General features: G+C 27.9%; 1 long non-coding RNA gene across 1 annotated transcript in view; it reads right to left on the minus strand.

Moving 5' to 3' along the window:
• Positions 1 to 23022, minus strand: part of LOC123291091 — a 112783-nt gene extending 89761 nt beyond the window's left edge. The window contains exon 1 of the long non-coding RNA XR_006534920.1: positions 22971 to 23022. This is a non-coding gene — a long non-coding RNA (uncharacterized LOC123291091). The remainder of the gene's footprint in view (positions 1 to 22970) is intronic.
• Positions 23023 to 23868: the final 846 nt, after the last annotated feature.

The raw sequence follows: 23868 nt of genomic DNA on the forward strand, positions 1-23868 counted from the left end.
TAACTCAGTCAATTGTTTGTTTTCACTTGTTTTTATAAAATATTTTTTATAAGTTAATTTTTTATCTTTTTCACAAAATTAAAGTGGACGGTATTCAATAGGCGTATTTTAATTTTTAATTTAAAATAACATGACTTTAAATTTATAACCGTTCTTGTAAACATGTTCTACACCGTGTGCATATATAGAGCATCAGACGAAATTACTCATATATATAGACCCTATAGTCAACATTACAAATTTTCTCAGGACTTCTTTGAAACTGTCTTATCAATGTAGTAGTCGAAGTTGTACGGCAACATAAATAGTATTCGAACGAACTTTCGGTTCCGATTACAAATTTGGCTAGTTTCGGCAAAAAAATGGTTTCAGCTTTGCCTCAAAAAACCATCCAAATTTCGACTTAGCTCAAATTTTAAAAACATAAAAGTAACGGCATCTAGCGACAAAAATATTTATGTTATATGTTCAAATTTGTTATACCTATGTTATTTTATAAAATTTGGTTGTAAATGACTCAAGAATATTGTGAATGATACCTCACTTATAGTTCTAGATAATACATCTAGATATTTTTCACTAACTAAAATGCTATCTTGCATTTAATTTAACCAGAAAATACACAAAAATGATATCTGATAATTTTTATGATTTGGAGCCTTATGGAAAATAATTCTCCTATGTTTTCATAGTTTAAAAAAAAAAAATAATAATAATACTAGAAATTAAAAAAATAATTATTATTATTTAAGTTATTATCAGCCACTGTCATATGTAATAGCGCTCGAAGAACTGCGAAATTATATACGAAAGAAATTAAATTCAATATAAGCTTATAGTTGGATAAATTTAGCAGATTTTGATAATGAATTCGAAAAATTTTTGGAATGGCTTTTGTTTAATAGGTCAGAAAAAGAGTCATCCGGTTCCGGAACGATCGACGTGACCTTCTGCACGTTTTTTTTTTTTCATCTCTACATTGTTTTCTTAGCTGACGTTTTCTTGAATATCTCTGCTACTATTGATCGAAGTGAATTCGAAAAATTTTTGGAATGGCTTTTTTTTAATAGGTTTTCTTTACTGTAAAAAATACAGAAAAAGAGTCATCCGGTTCCGGAACGATCGACTTGACCTTCTGCACGTTTTTTATTTCATCTCTACATTGTTTTCTTAGGTGACGTTTTCTTGAATATCTCTGCTACTATTGATCGGAGCGAGACGAATAAAGAAAAGAAACCGCAGTAACATCCTATTTTCAATTTTCTCTGATAATTTTTCGAAAAATGAAGAAATTGAGTTGCAATTCTGGAAAAATATGTAGCTTATGATCATAAAAAAGGGTGGAAAAGTTATCCATATACTTAACCTCAATTAGAAGAAAAACGAATCAGCGGATTTTAACTATTTTTTATTAGTTGCACGTTTTTTATGTACTTTCGAAAAGTGCCAACGGTTTTTCGAAGCCGAAACATTACAAAACAAAAATGCAAATCGGGATTTTTTGAGTTTGTAATGTTTTAGCTCTTAATCAGGTTTTGAAAAAAAAATCTTTCAGAAAAATTCGTTGAGGAAATTGAAAATGAGCTTATGTATTGTGCTAAAAATATTTTTTCGGAATTTCAACTCAATTCCTTCATTTTTCGATATGTTACTTGAGAAAGTTGAAAATATGAGGTTACTGCGATTTTCATGAGATTTTGAGGTTATTTTGCTATGTTCAGGCTGAGATACCAGGCCTCAAAGCCGATGCAGAAATTCATGACAAGCAGTTATTTTTTTATTCGTCTCAATCCGATGAATAGAAGCAGAGATATTCAAGAAAACGTCACCAAAGGATGACTGCTTTTCTGTATTTTGTACAATAAAAAAATCTATTTAAAAAAAATAGTCATTTGCAAAAATGTTTCGAAATCATCATCAAATCCGCTAGATTTATCCAACTGTTATACGATTATCTGTAAATACTGTTTTAACAGTGCAAAAAACTGGGTTCAAAAATCTTGTACGAGTTTGCGTTAAAACACATTCTACAAAAAAAATGCATTAGCTTAACAATATTCTTCCAAACTAATTATTTTTGCATTTCGCTAGTTGTGATAGCAACACCTCTTTGAATATTACACAGCAACATATTTTCGATGAAAATTTTTTAGTCAAAAAGATAACTGAAATTTCGTGTAAACAGATATATGTCAGTTTTTTTAATGAAGTATTAAAATTGTTCTAACGAATGATCAATCAAACCAACATGAGCCTTCAACCGTTTAGGTTTCATACATTATTGAAACGAGAATGATCGATTATGGTTAATACAGAAATGTGATTACACTATTATCAAAAGTTATTAGCAAACAGAATTTAAAGCGAACAAGTCAGGATGTATGATATGTTGATTTTATTTAAATTTAATAAACGTTTGACTCTTAACTTACCGAAACATTGAATTTGGAAGTAAAGCGATTAAATTGATTTCTTTTCATAGTCAATGGAAGGTGAATCGATTGCTATTACCTAATTTGAAAAAGTGACAGATAAAAAATAAAAACTTGTTTGTCGCCAATCAAAATAATAGTCAAAACATGAAAGTACCTGAAAGGCATGAAAGTAGATACGTTTTATTATAATTTTACCAATGTCATTGTCAGATTATATAAACTTCAATAAAATTATGTTAACGATAGCGCAAAGAACTTGCATAATAGGGAATATTCAAGGAATTTTTTTATTGATTGATTTTATTGAAATCAAAATCGATCAAGAAGTGGACTACACAGATTCTGGGAATCTAACTAAAATATATTCAGAGTGTGCGGTTTCTGGTTTTTCCAACAGTTTTATAATTAAAAACGTAAAACTCTATGTTATAAAATATTATGCAAATTATTAATCCCAACAATGAAAATTATTATTTCAAATTAATATAACTTATAACGCCATTCATTTTGCTTTGATTTTTTTCTCCTTGAAATAATTCATTCAATTTCATTTTTTTGTGTAAGCATCGAGTTCAAAATTTTTCGATTAGATACACGATTTTGAAATTTTAGGAAAAAAATTATATAAATAGTTTCTAAACGGCTGACTAGTAAAACTAGTAAACTAGTAAAGTCAGTGGCGCCAGAGATTTTTTATCGAAATGCCGTGATAGTTTTAATTATTTTTACATTCTCTATCATCTCAATGAACTCTTTTCTTTCTGTTATAACTTGGAACATCCTGTATAAAAAACCAGAGACTTTTCAAAACCAAAGCTAAATGAATAGCTTTCCAATTATATAGCCGTACAGTGTTTTCTTGTTTGTATTTAATACAAGATAATTAAAAATAAATATTTTTTATATACAACATGATTGCAGCAGCCACTCTACTCAACAATACAAATGAATAGGTAAACGTTTCAATAATAATATTTGCATATCGACTATGAATACTCTTTTGATAGGTAAAATCACTGAAATAACATATAAATATGGATTCAAGTGTACAATGAAGTTCAAAAAAAATAATGTTATCAATAGAAAAAAAAAAACACAGGAATTTTTTTTCCAGCAGGTAATAATACATAATGAACCGCGAGGCTTAGATATCAACAGTACACAGTCGTTGAACGACTTATCGTATGACTTGGAATTGAAAGATTATGAGTTTAAATCCCCACCGGCGCATTTGGTTAATTAGAACTAACTAATCATCTGTCGTTGTACGAATGTGTGAGGTTGAACTTGAGGAGAATGTACTGAGCGGCTTTATTTAATTTTCCGATCATAACCCCCAGGCGTAGGTATCTATATTCATATAATTCCTAACAAAGTCAGCTATGGGCACATAATCTTTGTCCACTTACATTGTGGATGCCAAAAATCTGTATAGATCTGTACGCATAATTAGCTGTAAAACATATGGTTCGTTGTGCGTGCATTAAAGCCTATTATTGGTGTCACGCGCTTATCGATATCAACAATAATTATTTAATGATTTTAGTTAATTTAATATTTATGATAACTATTTACAGAATTTGATTTAGGTATTTAAATATTACCATTAATCGTTTAAACAAAACTTTGAGTGATATTGCATTTAATGTAAACAACCCAATTATGTAACATGCTAAATCGTGTATAAGTTGGGTAATTATGCAATGGAATAATATTGAAAACTGAGAAAATTATCTATTATTTTATATATTTCCAGTGTGTAGATGTTAGTGACTGTACACTGTCATGCCTGCCCCCCTCTGTTTTTTTATGCTCGTATAGCGATGGGTATCTAATTTTGTCACGGTCCTTTTCCACCCCAAAGAGATTCCCAAAATCAATTGACATAAAAACAGAGGTTATATATCTCCTTGTTTGTTTATTGAATAGGGAATATTCATGAAATTTAAATTTGGTTCAAATATTTTTTTCCCGCAACTTTATTGGTTGGACTTTTGAACTAAACCATTATTTTAGTAATTAAAATATTTTTAACTACTTAAAATTTATTAAACGAGTACAAATTCAGTGAGGGAAATTCAAATTTTAAAACGAACGTGACGTCATAGTATGCGGCTTATCAGACTTGTTGACATACTGTATGGTATTAATTACTTATATTTTGTATGGTATTACCATGGATATATACTATAATTACTACATACGTGGGTATTACACCTGTAGTAAACAGTACATTGAACTGTCGACAACTGACAGGTCACATATTAATATGTCCTGAAAAAAGAGCGAAAAAATGACTGCGTTTAAACATCCCAAAATTATTCTTTATATTTTATTTTAAATATTTTTTTACACTTAATTACAGCATTTTTAAACAGTATTTATATTTTTTACTATGTTATAACTGTATAAACAATAAATTAAAAATATTAAAAAAAAAAACATGATTATTCCCTATTGGTTTAGTTATAACCACTTAAAATTAAATCTAGCTAAAACGCAAACAATCTATCTCCTTTAATGACGATCGGTTAAACAATCAAAGTATTGGTAGTCGTGATTATCATTTAACTATCTTAGATAATCCAGTCAAATTCTTAAAACTGTATTGAATTAGAAAAATCAACTGACTATCGTCTGCAACAAGCTCAGCTCTTAATGCTGTTGTTTACGCCAACTGACTCAGAAAACATAAATAGAGGTCCTTTTAACAACATATCATGCTTTTATAAGTTTCCTTCTTAAGATAGGTATAATATTCTGGGTTAACTCAACTAATACCAAGAAAGTATTTATTCTACAAAAGAGATGCATCAGAACCATATTGAGCCTGAGCCCCAAAGATTCATGTGGAGAACAATTTTTTTTTTTTTTTAATATATTTATTATAGTGTATTTTCAACAGATAATGTCATTTATACAGTAAGTTTAATAACTAAAGTAATGAGAACACTTTAAACTACTAAATATATTAAGTCTACTCAGCACAAATATCTATGAAGTAGCCTGCTTTACTAAATGCTACTTCCATTTATTCACCAACCAACAAAAAAAGCATGATCATGATACACGATCGAAAGATCTATTAACCTTGCTTGTAACGCGTCTGGCCCTGGTTGATTAAAATCCTCTCCATATGTGCTTAAAAATACACAACAACATACCAAAAAGCAATGTTAGCGGGAAACTGCTTTTATACATTAGATGCATTTTTTTTTTTTTTTTTGTACGAGAGTGTCCGATGTTTTGATGTTTTGTACTAAAACGAAAGTTATTAAGTTTTATTTTCTATCTATTCGACTTTATGGTGTTTATTAATTAATTCATAGTATTAGTCTGTATATTTATTTTATGTATTTTTATTTCCACTGATATACTCTATAGCACCTGTATGCTCAAAAAGAATAAAAAAGTATTATTATTACGTTATTAGTATTGTGTCTACTTTCATGTTTTCATTCAGAATTTGCCGTCGCTAATATAAGGCAGGGTTTCTCGACAATTTTTTAATACCCTTTTTCAGAATTTGCATGTACCTACAAGATATACATTCTCTCCGTAGGAAAATTTTTGTAGGAAAATTTAATATGTGTTTATGAAATATTTCATTAAATATAAAATAGAACAAACATACAGATGCTATTATAATGAATGACAAGTTTTCTTTTATTTATTTTTCTGTTTTGACAACTAATGCAGAATACAAGTTTAGTTTTACATGGAAAGCAATCTAGCATTTATTTTTTAATGGCTTGGTTGTTGTGTATATTATTAAAACAGGCTTTATTAAAAAATAGAACCTTTCAAGGCTTCAATGATGGGTTTGTGCTTTCATTTATTTTTAATTTGTGATATTTGATTTCGAAAAGTCTAGCACTTAATGAAAACGTTTGCGTAGATAATGAAGGGAAAAATAAAATGTAACACCATATATTTATCTAAACGGGGAGACATATTGTACCAAAAAAAGGTTACACTTAAATGCACACGTGAATTTTAAGTATAATATTACGTGATAATACAACCTTGTATTATGTTTTTAAAATACACATCTCATCTTTTTCAGTGGTAACATAATCTTGAACAATGCTGTACATTATAAATTCTCGAATATAAAGAAACCATGAGAAATATCGTTCATGAAAAAACAATATGAATCTACCCACAATTTTTGTTCAAAGTTTCCAAATTACTAAAATAGTGGCTTTTAATTTAATAATTTTAATAATTAAGATAATGAGACCTTACTGCCAATACATTTTTAGTTGTATTCTCATTTAATACAGAATGCACTTATCAATGTTTCCAAGCCATATATAGGTAATACTTGCAATAAAAAATTAAATTTTCTGAGGCAGCTTACTAAGTTACTGTTGACTAATTAAAAACACTAACACATTCATTGAGTTGAAAAAGTTGCACAGTCTGTCTAGAACATATAAAATCGAGACCCGGATTCGATTCCTGGTATGTATGTTTTTTTTTCTTTTTTCTTTAATTAATTATAACTAATAGCTCATAAATAATTGAATTTCAAGTGTTTTTTAGCTCAAAATAAGTAAAATATTACACAAGTACACATATGTCCAAAACAAAATTAATTACGGAGATACAGCAGGTTAAAGATTTAATAAGCTTTAAAAAAACAATTAAATATTGTTTCTTGTTTTGGGAAGCGTATCAACTTGAAAATCTGCTTGAGTTACTGATCAGTTCTACTTGTCAATGGATATTGTGAGATTTGAATATTTTATATTCATGGGAAACACCACAATTTCGATCACTTTTACAAGACAAACAGATTTGTTTTTTAATAAAATAAATGATACTGTGCCTGTAAGTTGTGATGCTGTACCAAGTGAAGTATAGATTTGTCGTGCTAAATGCTTCATTCAACAAAACGGTAGCTCTTTGTTAAATTTCTTGGAATATTGTTTATTAAAATTTTAATCTAGTGCTGTGCATTTACATGAAAAATATTTTTTTTACTTTTTATCAAAACAATATGGCAATCATTTGTCTCAACTGGCAATCCAATTTACAGAGCATATATTAATATAAAACACGCGTTTTCCACCATACTTAGCACTTTTAACTACAAACGTCATTTGTGTTACATAGTTAGTCCACCATATTGTTACGTCTTAAATCATCCTGTACATCTGCTAATCAAATATAAATTAAACTTGGTCACAATAGAATGGAAAATGCATTTTCTATTATATGAATATCAGATAATCACATTGTTTTGTTCCCCATAGAGAATTGTTATCTAGATAGTTTAACCTAACGTATTACTAGAGACAAATAAAATGAGCAATAGGATACTATTTTTGTGATCAAGCTTTTGTTACAATGTTAATAAGCATAACTGTTAATAAGAATCCTTGAAAAGCAATCCTTCTCGCTGTTTAACATTACGTTTTACACTACAATTAAAATAATTATTTGATACCATTTCAGAATTTTATTTAACTTTGTAATAGAATTGTATCCCTTGCCGACTAGTTTTTATCTATTTTTTCGACTGTATCATAGCCGCTCTACCGCTGCAAAATTCAGTATTTAAAAAGCGAATATGCTAATTATTTAAAAAAACAAAGAAATGTCGTAAAAATTTCGAAAAAAGGGTAGCAAATTTAAGTATTTAAGTACAGGTCTTGCCCGTATAAAAAAATGAAAGAAATACCGCCAGAGCAGAGCTGATAAATTTATCTTTTTTGGTACTTGCTCTTAATCTAATAGGAATGACGATTTGTGAAGAAAAGGCTTTTGCCCTAAATAAAAATTGGTTTATACGTTATCTACATAAATATCTGATTTACGCCAAAAAAGTATTATTTAAAAAAAAAAAAAGAAACACTATTTGCATTATGCATTTTGCATTCTCAAAAACCGTCTCAAATTTACTACGAAAACAGTGTAGAGTGTTATGGCGTCTTAAATGACATCACGATTTGCCAAACAATCATTTTTGTTTATGAAAATTGTAAGCAGTTGTAAGTAGGAAATCAATTATGTGTATGACAATAAATTAAATAACCTGCTTCGTTCTATTAAAATGTAAACAACATTAATAGCGTTTGGCATAGTGTCACGTAACAGCAAACACCAATCAGAAAGTGTTACGTGACGCTATGCCAAACGCTTACAGATTTTTTGATTGGTGTTTGCTGTTACGTGACTGAATTCCTACTTTTACTGAATTTATTTTCTAAAAATAATAATAATCTTTATTTTTTATAAAAAATAATTTTGTGTTTTGTTATCTACATATCATGATTAATCATTAGAAACTCTTATCCATAGAAAGAAGCCTATTCTTACGGATCGCTTCAAAAGTCTTAAGTTTAACTTAATTTAAAGGAACCCATTGAATAATGAATTATTTTAGTGCATTAATAGCGCTATATTTCTTTATCCCAAATAGATGGGTTATGTAATTACTATTTTAAAAAAATTTTACAAAAAAATACTTTTTAAGGCACCTTTAAAAAATATTTTGATTAAAATTTTTAATTTAAGACTAAAAAAATGGATATATATCAAATATGGTGGAAGCAATGGGAAAATCAGGACGCTCGTGCCTTCTCATCCAAACTAAATGTATGTATGTACATTCAAAATTTCAGCTCAATCGTAAACCGGGAAGTGTATAAAATATGACTTGCAGTATTTGATTACAGACAGACGACGGTACAGGTGAAACTAAATAAAAGCTTGTAAAAAATGAAATAATCAGTTGATAAATAATGGTTAACTTCATTTATTTATTTATTTACTTATTTTTCCTACGAATTAATTTTTTAATTTAATTTTCATTTTACTAAAAAAGTTATCATTAAAACCATAAAAAAATTCCTATTTTATAGGTATAAATAAAATTATTTTACTCATTTTACTCGATGAATACTACGCATGTCTGTTTTTTTGTCATATCCAAAATATTTGAAAAAACCACAATAATTTAATTGAATTTTTATCATCATACAAAGCAAAAGCTGTTTTTTTCTATATCCATCATGCATATAATCAAAATGTGGATGAAAAAAGATAAACACAATTACACTCTTATACAGAGTGATTTTTTAAGAAGTTTCCTCCAACATTATACGTGATAACCTCATTTTTATTGCAAATAAACCTGTAATATTTATTTTTTTTAAACAAGAAAACCGTTGTTAACTTCAGAATTTTGACCAGATTTTTTGTTAGAAAACAAGTAAAGTTCCTGTTTAAAATTGTTACCTCAACTATTCCTACAGTTTTTAGCATTCAAAAATCGTAAAAGCAGGAATACCGAGGATTGTTGAGGTCTAGCACAAGAAAGAACAACAATCTGTTACAAAAATATGTAGTTCAATTTAAACAAGTGAAAACAAACAATTGACTGAGTAAATTGTTGAAATACCATGTACAGACGGTGTTGATTACTCTGTCACATTACACATTCATACATGTCACGCATATATAACTGATATATCCATATAATACTACAATTTTGCGCATAATATGCGCTCTCACGGGTAAACAGTGTTGTTTACGAAAAAATGTTTCAAACAAAAGTGGTTTATTTTTTATAACGAACATTTTTTATATTCAAATTTTTGTTGTATCTCTAACGGTTTACAAGATGGGTCCTACGGATCCAAGACCCAATTGACCTATGTTGCTCATTTGCGAACTCGACCTCACTTTTTACGTCCTCATCACGCTATAAAAGTTTCAGCTTGATATCTCTTTCCTTTTTTGAGTAATCGTGATGATAGACGGACAGACGACAAACGACAGACAGACAACCGGAAATGAATTAATTAGGAGATTTTATGAACATCTATACCAAAATTTTGTTTATAGCATCTATATTTTTAAGCGTTACAAACTTTTGACTAAACTTAGTATACCTTTGCATATTTCATATACATGGTATAAAAACAAAGGTGCTCCCTGCTTGACTTCGAAGACGTACTCCTATAAAACAAAAACTCCATTTTCATCCCCTGCAAAAATGAACCAATACATATTTTCACATTTTATGATATTCCATTTCGTTTTCGAAATGTAGGGATGGAAACTTTTTATAATATCATCCTGCATGCACACCAGTAAGCTCTTCACCATTCACCATTGTTACATGACATATTGACGGCCAAGCTTTATTTTTTTAATCTCTTTTTTGCATGTGCGTGATTTTTTTTCTTGTTTTTAAATATATTTTAAATGTCTTTTGTACACAAATATTATAAACTTGAACATTCCGGAATAATATTGGATAAGCCTGGCGAAAAACAGGCAAGGCTAATACTAGATTAAACTAGATTTATTTAAATCCTTTAGGCTTTTTCGACTGAGTTAATTTATTTTATTTTATTAGCCGAAGTTTTTCCGAAAAAATCTCTGGCTACTTTCAATTTATCTGAAAATTGTTTATCTTGCTTTCAATATAATTTCTTATCGTTTCTTTATCGTTCTTGTCGTAAATTTTATTGATTTATTTACCTAGATATTTCTTATTTTGCTAAAGATGTCTACACCTAGCAAAAGCTACTTCTATAGCTTTTAGAACAATAGAAAACATAAAAAATTCAAATCATTCTTAGAATCACCATCATTTTCTAGAAAGTTTTGGTATTCTTCTCGGTTTTTATTGGCGTCTCATTTTGATGATGAGTTTCATATCTCTTAGGAGATTTGGAGATCATTTTACGCCGCTGTTGTTTCGGACGCTTGTTTCGTTTAAGGATGCTCATTTTTGTATATAACTTGATATTATATCTTTTATTTCAAGATCTCGTCGACTCAATCTTTCTCATTAGTACCAACTGCTGCTGTATTCTGTACTTATTGCCTCTCAAATAACAAAAATATGCTCTTTGGCGTGGTTTAATTAAAGTTTTTAATTGAGGTCACTATTTAATTAGTTTTAACACGTTATCATTCGATACATAATCTTTCTATTGGATATTTAACATCCATCTGCATCTTCAAAGTCCATGCCTCTTAACTATATAAAACAATTGATCACACAAAACCCCTCAGAAATTTCATTGGCACATCTTTATTTATTTTATTGTTTAAAACCAAAGAGTTTAAGTGAAATAGTACCTACCGTTTTAGCCTCTTATATTTTTCGTTTGATTATTTTTTAGTCCAACGGGGCTAATCTTTTCCTGTGTTTGCGAGTAGAATTAATGTTGTTTATTATTTCACCTTTAATTTTAACATCTGTCTTAAACTCTGCCCTTACTATAACTTGTTGTCATAAAGATTACAAAGAATTGGTGCTATAATGCGACATTGTCTTGCTCTCTATTTTATTTCGATCATTTTGTTTTATTTTTCCACTTTGTACTACAGCCTCCTAATTAACGTATATAGCTTCTCGAGTACCGATTCCTTCCTTAAAACCCATTTGCAATTCACTTATGTCATTCAAAAGCTCTTTTTCATTCTGGTCAGGAATAATGAAGTCTCATAGCTGTGTTTGATTTGTCACCTCGAAATGTCAAATTGGCATCAACTTGACACCAAAATATGCGTATCGGGAATTTTTTATTTATTACACAGGCTTTAGCGTTAAGTTTGCGCCCATTAAACAATTTGACGACATGCATCAAACTCACCTCATATTCCATTCAGGAAAAAGGACTCATACTTCGGAACTAATTTTAAGTAGTTTTTAAGTAAAATTCTATAACAAAAACATATACATACCTATCTATACTTTTTTGTTAAAGAATTTTACGAGACTGCATCATTTATTGAGATTAGTAAAGCCACTTAAACACTATATGCTAGGCTACCTAAGCTTTCCATAATTTCAAGTGATTTTTTACTGTCGCCACTAGATATTATCAAGTTGTCTGAAGTCAAATTTGTCATATTTCTCATAAAATGTATATAAAAATGTAAAATTAGACTCCTAATTGACCAGAACAAAATTTCAAAGTGAAATTAAAATTGATTAAAAGTGAAGAAGATATAAACATTAAAAGATTGTTTCCCATCTCCTTTTAGTAAAACAAAGTTTTATAAATAATCTCTAAGATGATGCCGTGCAATGGCATCACTTAACTAACTCTTCCTCCTTGTTTATTAGGAAGTACTTGGCTGACCGCGCTTTGCTCGAGTTATTTTTGAGTTATAAAGACACAAATTTTATCACTTATAAAAAAACCTGTTTAAATGTCTACAAACAAATAAGTACCATAGCAATAACGGCCATATAGGCCACTAAAGAACGGCCATATAGGTACCATAGAAATATAACGAATTATTTTGAAATCAAATATGAATTATGAATTTTTGTCTTAATACCACTAGCGCTTACCTAGTGATTTTAAGAAAGTAGTACATTATTTTTATGCATATTGCTAACAGTATAAATTGTTTCTTATTGGACGTATAAATTAAGAAAAGATTATGAGATCGACACCTTCCAAAGAAAGAATCAAATTTTTACGGTGCGGATGTTAGAAATATCGAAAGGGGGATAATTTAGCAAAATGTTGATATTTTGGAATATTCCCAAATCAAGAATTCGCTATATAAAATTAGACGTTGACTTTTTAATCAACGACTTTTAACTAGTTATAACTAAACTAGCAGTTAGCCACCCGCTTCGCTGGGCTATTACAACTTTATAACAAAGGCTTCCGTTATAGACTTTATTTTCCTTACCCTTACTTATACCCTCCTTTGTTCTCAATTTCATAGGTTATAATTTTTTGGTGGGGAACCCTTTTTTTGATCAAAGCTCATGTTTCTCGCGTTGATAATGTAGTTTTATATTAGAGAAATAATTTTAAAAATTGGTTCAGTAGTTTTTTTGTTTATCCATTACATACAAACAAACCAAATCAGTCGTCTTTATAATGTTAGTATAGAAGAATTCAACATATTAAAATATTTTAAAATGCGTTGATGAGTAAAAATTAATAATATTTAATAAGGCTGAGTTAATAATGTTAAAGGTATGGAGTATGAGAAAGAGATGGGAATGTATTATTCAATTTGTTCAGATAATATTGTACATATTTTAAATACGGCTATCGATCAATTATTTGATGGTATAATAATTAATCATTTATAATTATTACGTTATCAACCTAAAGTAAGGAATGTACTCACAAATTTCAACCCTACTAGCAAATATTTCGAATATAATAATTTACAGTTAATAAATCAAGGTTATCTTTTTATTATGTACAGAGCTGTTCAGTGAGATGTTGACAATTGACCTATGTTGCTCATTTACGATCTCGACCTCACGTTTTACGTCCTGAGTACGCTGTAAAAATTTCAGCTTGATATATTTTTTTCGTTTTTAAGTTATCGTGCTCACAGACGGATGGACCGACGGACAACCGGAAATGGGCTAATTAGGTGATTTTATGAACAACTATACCAAATTTTGTGCGTAGCATCAATATTTTTAAGCGTTAGGAAACTTGGGACTAAACTTCCATATTACATATATGCATGGTATAAAAATTGTTCATATTATAATAAGAATTATAATTTATCGTATGAAGAATAAGTGTTTTAAAGTGTTTTAAAGTATTTTTTAAATTTCTTTATAAATTAGAGAAAATTAATATTAGATTATTAAAAACTTTATGAGATTAAAATTTCTTTAAGCATAATATCTTCAACCGGTATAATTATTTCTTGTTTAAAGAAATGAAGCAGTGTCAAGTCAAGTGTTATAAAATTTTTAATTTGCTTTGTGAATGTAAAAAAAAATTGGTTAAAAAAAATTTTTAAGTAGTTGATAGGGTATAAATAAGGTTAAAATCACTCTCTCTTTTCTCAAAAACTACGCAAGGGTCTCATCTACTTCTTTATCTTCATTATGAGTAGAAGCTATAACAAAAATTTCGTGAAGGAAATAATTTGCATGCTTTAAATCAAATTTTGATTGTATTAATCGTAATGTAAACGCTTTTAACAATATTTATAATTTTTTCTGTTCGTAAAATTTATTATTTTACGGCAAAACAAATTTTCTAGCATCATTTTTTTCGCAACGTCTTACATCAACTCCCAAACAGATGCACCAATTTCTATGTTTGTTTTAAACTAGAGAATAGTTTACAAAAACTTTATCAACCATTTGGAGGTATCGTCCGGCCTACTCTCAGTTATACTTATAGGATTTGATGATAATATGGAATAAATTGGTAGAATAAACCTTATTATTTCCATGCGTTTCCATTACATGCGAGTGTTATTCATTCACTGTTATTGTACCATGTATATATAAAATATACATAGTATATTAATTTTAGTCCAAAATTTGTAAAGCTGAAAAATATTGATGCTACGAAAAAAATTTTGGTATAGGTGTTCATAGAATCATCATATTAGCCCATTTCCGGTTGTCTGTCCGTCTGTCCGTAAGCACGATAACTCAAAAACGAAAAGAGATATCAAGCTGAAATTTTTCTAGCGTGCTTAGGACGTAAAAAGTGAGGTCAAGTACGTAAATGAGCAACATAGGTCACTTGGATCTTGGGTCCGTAGAATCCACCTTGTAAACCGTTAGAAATAGAAAAAAGTTTAAATTTTAAAAATGTTATTTATAAACAACTTTTGACCAACCCACGAGGAAGCTAATTAGGTGCATATTTAATATACTTCCCATATTTCGAAGTATGTATTAATATGGGAATATCAGTTATGTGTGTGTGGCTATTTAAGTGTAAATAGCTTTCTTTATTTACGTGAAGTCGAAAAACAAACGATTGAGTCATCACCACTGTCTATACATGGTATTTCAACAATTAACTCGGTCAATAGTTTGTTATCACTTGTTTTTTTTTTTTTAATAAATCAGTGATTTGAAAGAAAGAATAAAAATTGTTTATCCACTTCACGTAGAAGTTTAATTACTCATAAAACTTCAACACTGATTTTAGTCTTCTAGTTTATCTCCTTACGTTAATGGAATATTTTGTTTTTGTTTTTGTTTTTTGTTTTTTTTTTTTTTTTTTTTTTTTGTTAATACGAATAGGAAATTGGAAAAATTTAATGATAGCTCGGTACATTATTGAATTGAGCAGCCCTGTTAATAAATTTTATTTTTTATTAAAAATGATTAACCGTAGATTGTTTAAAATGGAGACATATTAAACAATTCATTTTCAATTTTCGTTATTTTTTTTACTTTTTTGTTAAATTGTTGAATGAATTTATTCGAGTAGAAAATTATACAGTATATATAATCATTTTCAATATGTTCGTATATTGATAAAAATAATCCTTTAGTTCGAGAGTCGATGACATAAATGTACGGGACGTATTCTTCATTGAAAAAAATATAGTTTGTTTTATGGAAGTATATAAGATTAAAAATATATAAAGTTTGTTTTGTTAGTTTTTAAAAGCGCATTCGAAGTAATCTTTTAAAAACTTCTGAAAGGATGGATTATGAATTCTGTATGTTGTACAATGTCTTAGTGATAGAAAAAATGCTTAGGACTTAGTCTTAAGAGCAAAGTATTTGTTTGGACAACACTCCGTAAGAGGACATTACGATTTCAGTCTTTTTAATCTATGTTTATTTTATTTTTTTTATTTTATTTTATTTTTTTTTTTTGCTTAAAAACTCTAGGATACACTCCTGAAATTAAAAAAAAATGTATATATATATAGTTTTTTTAGTTATTTGAATACCTATATATTATATACAAACAACTAGTTAATCCAAGTTGATCCATGTTGTTCTAATCGGACGCATTTTGTTCGTAAGACATTTCTCTTTAGGATAATTATACAAAATATTGATTAAATTTATTTTTTTCGTTTTATGGCTGTTTGAATGCAACATCTTTGGCAAAAACAACAAAAAATTAAAAAATTGCTTTTTCATACCCTATGTATATATATATATATATATATATATATATATATATATATATATATATATATATATATATATATATATATATATATATATATATATGATGAAGTTTGTATATCAAGATGAAGTTTAGACTCAAGTTAACGTTTAAAAATATTGATGCTATGAACAAGTTTTTGGTATAGGTGTTAATAAAAATACCTAATTTTTCCATTTCCGGATGTTTATCCATATGTCCGTCTGTCTGTCAACACGATAAATCAAAAACAAAAAGAGATATCAAACTGAAATTTTTATAGCGTAGGTACTCAGGACAAAAAAAGTGAGGTTGAGTTCGTACTCGTCTTGTAAACCGTTAGAGATATGAAAAGTTTAAATTTTATAGCTTATAAGAAAATAAACAACTTTTATTGGAAATATTTTTTTGTAAACATCACTGTTTACCCGCGAGGGGGCGAATTATATCAAAACTTTGGTGTCTATTTTCTCGAAACTCTAAAAGATAGAGTATTAAAAATTTGCAAGTATCTTCAACCAGTGGTCTTGTGAAACATTCTCCAAAAATGAAAAAAAAAAATAGAAATTACTTTCGAAAATTTTTGAAAAGAAATAAATGGCATTCTTTTGGCCTCCATAATTGTCTTAAACTCTTCTAATTTATTGAACATAATTAAAGCACTGACATTCAACACTTTCTATACAGCGTAATTTAATAGGTAACTCAGTCAATTGTTTCACTTGTTTTATTTAAAATTGTCCTGTTGTTTTAGTCGTTTTTGAGTTATTAAGGCCGCACGCCCTGTACCGGGAAGATGCAGAATCACTACTACCTCAAAATATTGTTTTTATATCCTTAAAATGTAGACAGTTAAATACCAAAATTTGTTTAACATATCTTTTATAATTTTTTATTAATTTGCTTTTATACTTTTCATTTTTCTAATTCAGCGAAACTCTTATGCCCCATTAAGTTGACATGCACTCAAATTTTTTAATTTCTAAAATAATTTTTCTACCTATACTCAGATTGGGAGCAGTACACGGAGAGAAATACTGGTTAGAATCTGGCAATTTTAATTATACTGTCGATTAAAGTTGAAATTGGAAGTCGTAGATTCCAAAAAATTATTATGCTACTTTACAATTATTATTAAGTGAAAGTTAATTTTTATAATAAATAATCAATAACTTGTTAAAGCATAGTAATAATTATGATAATCTTCATAAAAATTTTGATTTACTTAATTGTTGTAACGCACCATAATAATGTTTTGGAAGCTACGACTTCCTGTTCCAAGTTTTGTTGGCGGCATAATAAAAATTGCTAGACTCGAGCTGACATGGAATTTGCCTCCATGTGATTTGCGTATTATTTATTTTAAAGTTTTGATTTGCTTATTATCCGGGATAAATTTCACTATAATTTTCTGCCACCAGATCTCTGGCTTTTTTATATACACATTCACTTACGAATTTATTAAAATCAATCATGATACGAATAAATACACTCTGTTTTCTGTTTAAATAGAAGTTACAAAATGTGATTGTTTTTGTCAACTTTATGAATGGTTGATCTAGACTTAAACTGTCAGAAACAGTAGAAAAATTTAAGAACATAGAGTTTTTTTAATGAAATGTAAATGAGTCGTTTTGAATCTTGAATCTTCTATCTATAAGAATGGACGCTGATTGATCGATCAACACACAGCTCGATCTGGAACCCTGAAATTTTGTACACACGTTCCTTTAATAACGTAAGTGAGCGTAATAAAAAACAAATTTTGTATAAATTAAATTGAATCTCTTGAGAATGAACGCAAGTTCGAAAAATTTTGAGATCAAATAAAAAACTTGTAGTCATACACTAATAATAAAATTATTTTTTTTAATTTTAATTATTTATTATAATACAGTATGTACTACCAAAAACCTAATATAAATTCAATTAAAAAATTAAAGTTGAATATTAATTTTTTTTTATTACTTTGATCACTTGTATCAAGAAATGAGACTTATAAGGCTCATACTACGCAATTTTATTTTTTATTAAAATACACCCTCCCGCATCACCTTCCTCTATAAGGATACATACATCAACATTAAATAAAATAATGAATCAACTTATTATATATAATTATTTAATTTAATTATTAAAAGCAATTTGTAAATATTATTATTTTCCCTCTTATTAAATTATACTCTTCCACAATGTTGTACCAACGTACATACAATAAATGATAAAATCATCATCATGGGTACCTAGTTATGTACTTCATATAACTACTATAACTGTTATTGTTGTTGTTTTCGTTAAAGAGGAGTCATTTAAAATCTACACCTTGATTGTTTAAGAAAATTAGCTTCGTAGAGAAGTTCAGAAGATAATATTATTTCTTTATCTCCTGGCCGAAAGTACGTTATTCCCAGCTGAATTTAACTCCAAAAAGAGCGACTTATGTGGCTACTTATTTTTATAGCATAGCAACAATTTGTTAAATTATAAGATTTAAAAAATATTTCTAATTTATCGCTAATATACAAACTTTTATTAAGTAAGAATTTTTGTGAACAAAATTTTTTTACTGAACGTGAAAGAAAATTACCAAACTGGACTAGAATTGTTGTTTGAAAAAATGAATGTGCTTTATTAGTGTTCAAAATTTAAATATTTCGAAGTCCCGTATACAAATGCAAATAATTCTTATCTGATTATTTCATAGTCCGTTCTAGGTCATGAAGAATTTTTTATAAACAATAATTTTTTTCATAAAACTAATATTTAAAAAAATTTTTATGGTGTGACTTAATAGGGAATATTCATGAAATTTAAATTTGGTTCAAATATTTTTTGGTTCAAACATATCTTTTATAATTTGCTTTTATACTTTTCATTTTTCTAATTCAGTGAAGCTCTTACTTATGCCCCATTAAGTTCGCATGCACTCAAATTTTTTAATTTGCTAAAATAATTTTTCTACCTATACATAGAATGGTAGCAGTACACGGAGAGAAATACTGGTTAGAACCTGGCAATTTTAATTATACTGTCGATTAAAGTTGAAATAGGAAGTCGTAGATTCCAAAAAATTATTATGCTACTTTACAATTATTATTAAGTGAAAGTTAATTTTTATAATAAATTATCAATAACTTGTTAAAGCATAGTAATAATTATGATAATCTTAAAAAAAAATTTTATGGTGTGACTTAATAGAGAATATTCATGAAATTTAAATTTCGTTCAAATATTTTTTTCCGTAACTTTATTGGCTGAGCATTTAAACTAAACCATCATTTTAGTAATTAATATCTTTTTAATTACTTAAAATTAATTTATAAAAGTACAACTTCAGTGAGAGAAATTCAAATTTCTAAAACCAAAATTCAAATTTTAAAACGGACGTGACGTCATAGTATGTGGCTTGTCAGATTTGTTGAAATACTGTATGATATTAATTACTTATATTTTGTATAGTATTACATTTAGTTATATTATTCGACGGCTTAACTTAATAATAACGTGTGTAAATTCTGTGTTGTAAATTCATAAACAGAGAGTGCCAAAGGGACTGCGTTTAAACATCTCAAAATTATTCTCTAGTTTAAATATTTTTTTACACTTCATTGCAGCATTTTTAAACAGTATTTATATTTTTGACTATGTTATAACGGTGTAAACAATGAATTAAAAATATAAAAAAAATTCATGAATATTTCCTATTTGACACTGCATATAGAAAGCCATATTACAACATTTCCGGCTAAAATTTTAAATCCAGTAAACTAAGGCTCACTAGCTTTTCTACATATTAGGAGCAGGTATCTACCTACATCATGCATTTGAAAAATATTTAATGGCCTCAATTTAGAAATGATATATGTATTTTACAAATAATCGTACATTGTTTGAACATACATTGGCTTTTAAGCTCAAAAGCTTTGGTAACATCAAATACATTTAATTTGTTTTATGTTCTAGGAATATCCTGTATGTAAATAAACGTACACGTACCTACTGTATACGTAGGTACATTATTATATTTAAATATTTCATGGATAATAAATTATTTACATCACAATAATAATTTACTTAAATTATATTTAATACATTTATAAGTTCAACGTCTTTTGTTTAGTTCAATTATTTATTGAATATTGCACAATTATTTATTGCACTGTAGATACTGTATATTCAATACTAAGAAAAATAAAAGGATAAAAAGACAGAAAATAGCACTTAGCAGAAAACACAGTTAGAATGAATAATAAGTTTCTAATTATTTTATACTTTCGTTGTCTTTTCTAGTTCAATATAAACAAAGGTTTTACCATCATAAATAACACGGTATTTAAAGACTCTGGTAAAATCAACTCGACTTTCGAGTTGTTTTGATCGAATTATTTTGGTACAGAGCCTCACTAAAATAGCAGAAAATATTACATTTTTATACCATGCATATGTGTAAAATGCAAGGTATACTAAGTTTAGTTCCAAATTTGTAACGCTTAAAAATATTGATGCTATGAAAAAAATTCTGGTATAGTTGTTTATAAAATCACCTAATTAGTCCATTTTCGGTTGTCTGTCCGTCTGTCTGAGTTAATCGTAAATGAGCAACATAGGTCAAATGGGTCCGTATGACCCATCTTGTAAGCTGTTAGAGATAGAACAAAAATTTAAATGTAAAAAATATTCCTTATAAAAAAATAACCAACTTTTGTTTGAAACATTTTTTCGTTAACATCACTGTTTACCCGTGAGGGCGCAAATTAGGCGTAAATTATATAGTATGTATTACATGGGGATATCAGTTATGTATATGTGACATGTGTGTATGTGTAATGTGATAGAGTAATCAACACTTTATATGCATGGTGTTTCAACAATTAACTCAGTCAATTGTTTGTTTTCACTTGTTTTTTTTTTAAATTTTAGTTTCAACAATTTTATAAAATATTATTAAAATGATGTACTTTTATCTGTCTTTCTTGAACTTTGAATAAAATAACTAAAGTAAAAAACATATTTAAACCATTTGAATACATTATTTACAGCATCATTTTCTTAAAAACTAAAAGATTATATTTCATTTAAGTTGCTGTTATTGTATTATTATATTATTTTATTTTTTAAATTTCAAATGTCTCCACAAAAAATTTTTTTTGTTAATTTTCGTATTTTTTATACAATTCTTCTAAATACAAAAAAGGAACCTAAATATCGAAACTTTGGACTATTTTAAAGGTGGCTAGTCGGCAACTAGCCGGTAAAGTCGACTATCCTGCCACTTTCGTAGACGGTGAATAGTCGGCAAAAAGCGTCGACTATCCGGCTCCTTACTATGTATGTATTTGTCTTTATTGACATAGGAGGAATTACATTTTAAAAAACCCTTGATTGCTAACTAAGATTTTTATTGTAGAACAGTCTTAATTATGGGGTTGGATGTTGGTATTTGATATGGTTGTTCATATTCGTATTATTTGCTTTTTTTCCCTGCCCACCTTTAGAAATAATCATTTGGCACTGATTATATTTGGCTTTACGGGAATCATTGTCCAATTTGAGGTGCTGAAGAAAAAGAAACACCATTAACTTAAAATTTTGAGAAACTATTCTTAAACATGTTAAAAAGTGACAATTAAATTTTTTTAAATATTGCCTGAAAATGATACAAGTTATTCAGAGAATAAGTTACCGTAAAATTAACATTGATGTACATGTATGAGATAGCCATAATTTTTAGACTTTTATTAAAAATTTAACATTGTTACAGAAACGAAAAAAATTTTTTTTTAATTTATTCTATCCCTATATATTATAAATGTGAAAGTAAGGATGTTTTTTTGTTTGTTTATTACGCTTTCACGGTAAAACTACCCAATGGATTTTCATAAAATTGTACAACGATATAGCTCATACATCAAAATAACACATGAGCTATAATTTATAAAGAAATATAATTTATAAAGAAATATATCTAACCAAGATTGGCAGTAAAATATCATGGAAGCGATAGGAAGAGCTACATTCATAAGTATTTTAGAATCTTCAAGCAAAATAATAAGTTTAATACCAATTCCAAATACGAAATATACCATGAGGATTATAAACAATATTGGAGCGAAAATATCGGCTCTGGGACAATCAGAAAATATGTCTGCCGCTGTTTTGCGGTACATAAAATATATTTTGAAAACTATTTTATTTCAGAACAATTAAATAAATAAAAACTCATCTGTATTGTTTGATCATAAATTGGTATAAAACCAGCAAGACATGTTTTTCATAAACCTTTAAGTAGATACTGAAGATCATTTAAAAAAAGTCAATTTAATATAAATTCTATTTTCTATATTTTGTTATTTTTCCATTTCATTTTTTTTTAAATTAATTACAAAAAAAAAAAGTAAAAGATATAAATTAATTAATTTTTTAATATATTTTTTTTCCTTTTATTTTTAAAACATTTTTAATATTAAATGTTTTTATACATTTTCATCAAAACAATTTTTATATTCATAATTCAATATAGGAAATAATTTTCTTACTTAGAGAACGGATAAACATGATTATTCATTAACCGCATGCCTAAGGTTCCAGGTGTCAAATAGGATAATAATATTTATACTTAACTGGATATGGGTAAAATAGTATTTTGAGTACCTACCTGAGTGTGCACACCCAAAGTGTTAGTCCCTGACGGAATATTCAAATATCTGGAAATTAAAACACAATCATTATTAATTATTTATTTGGTAAAGTTAATTTTAATATTTTCATTTAAATTTTCACAATACAAACAAAAGAATCTTATGGTCCGATCAAAATAATGTTTTTACGTGAATTTATTCAAAAGCAAAAAAAGGAATGTTTCGGCATCTAACTTGAAAATCTGCTAACGCGCAGTCTCAAAAGTGGTAGGGTTGCGTTAATTAACGCTATGTATACATAAAAAAACCATTTTTTGCCAATATCTTGGAGACCATCAATTTTATGAAAAATAGTTTCAAACACAAATTGTTGGAAATTTTTTTCCCTAAAAAAATGTAGAATCCAAAATTATGATATCTTCAGGCATTTTCCTAAAAATCGGGAAAAACGGCCAAATATTTATATGCTAATTAACAATATATGAAACTAATTGATTTTATTAAAAAAAATTTCAAACAAAAGTTTGTTGGAAAAGTTGTTGGAAATTTTTTTCCTAAAAAAATGTAGAGTGGACAATTATCTTTAGCCGTTTTCAAAACATATCGTCCATTATGTTTTCTTAGACTTCTCCAAAACTAGTCGGTGAAAAATACAAAAAAAATTAATTAAATTAAAGTTAAGAACTTAATAAATTATTTTATAAAACCCGTTGTGTCCGACTAATTAAGGATGTATGAGCACGGTAGTGGGGGCACAAATCTAGAAATTTTAAACTTCCCGCTAAGAAAATAGGGAAGTTATTGTTTTCACCCCGTTTTGCCAAAATCGAGTTTTCATCAGATCTCGACGTTTTAAGGTGTCAGGAAGCTTCCCTGACTACTTCCGCGAGGATGTCTGTATGGCTGTATGTATGT

This window comes from Chrysoperla carnea, chromosome 1 (assembly GCF_905475395.1).
Source record: "Chrysoperla carnea chromosome 1, inChrCarn1.1, whole genome shotgun sequence".
Lineage (NCBI taxonomy): Eukaryota > Metazoa > Arthropoda > Insecta > Neuroptera > Chrysopidae > Chrysoperla > Chrysoperla carnea.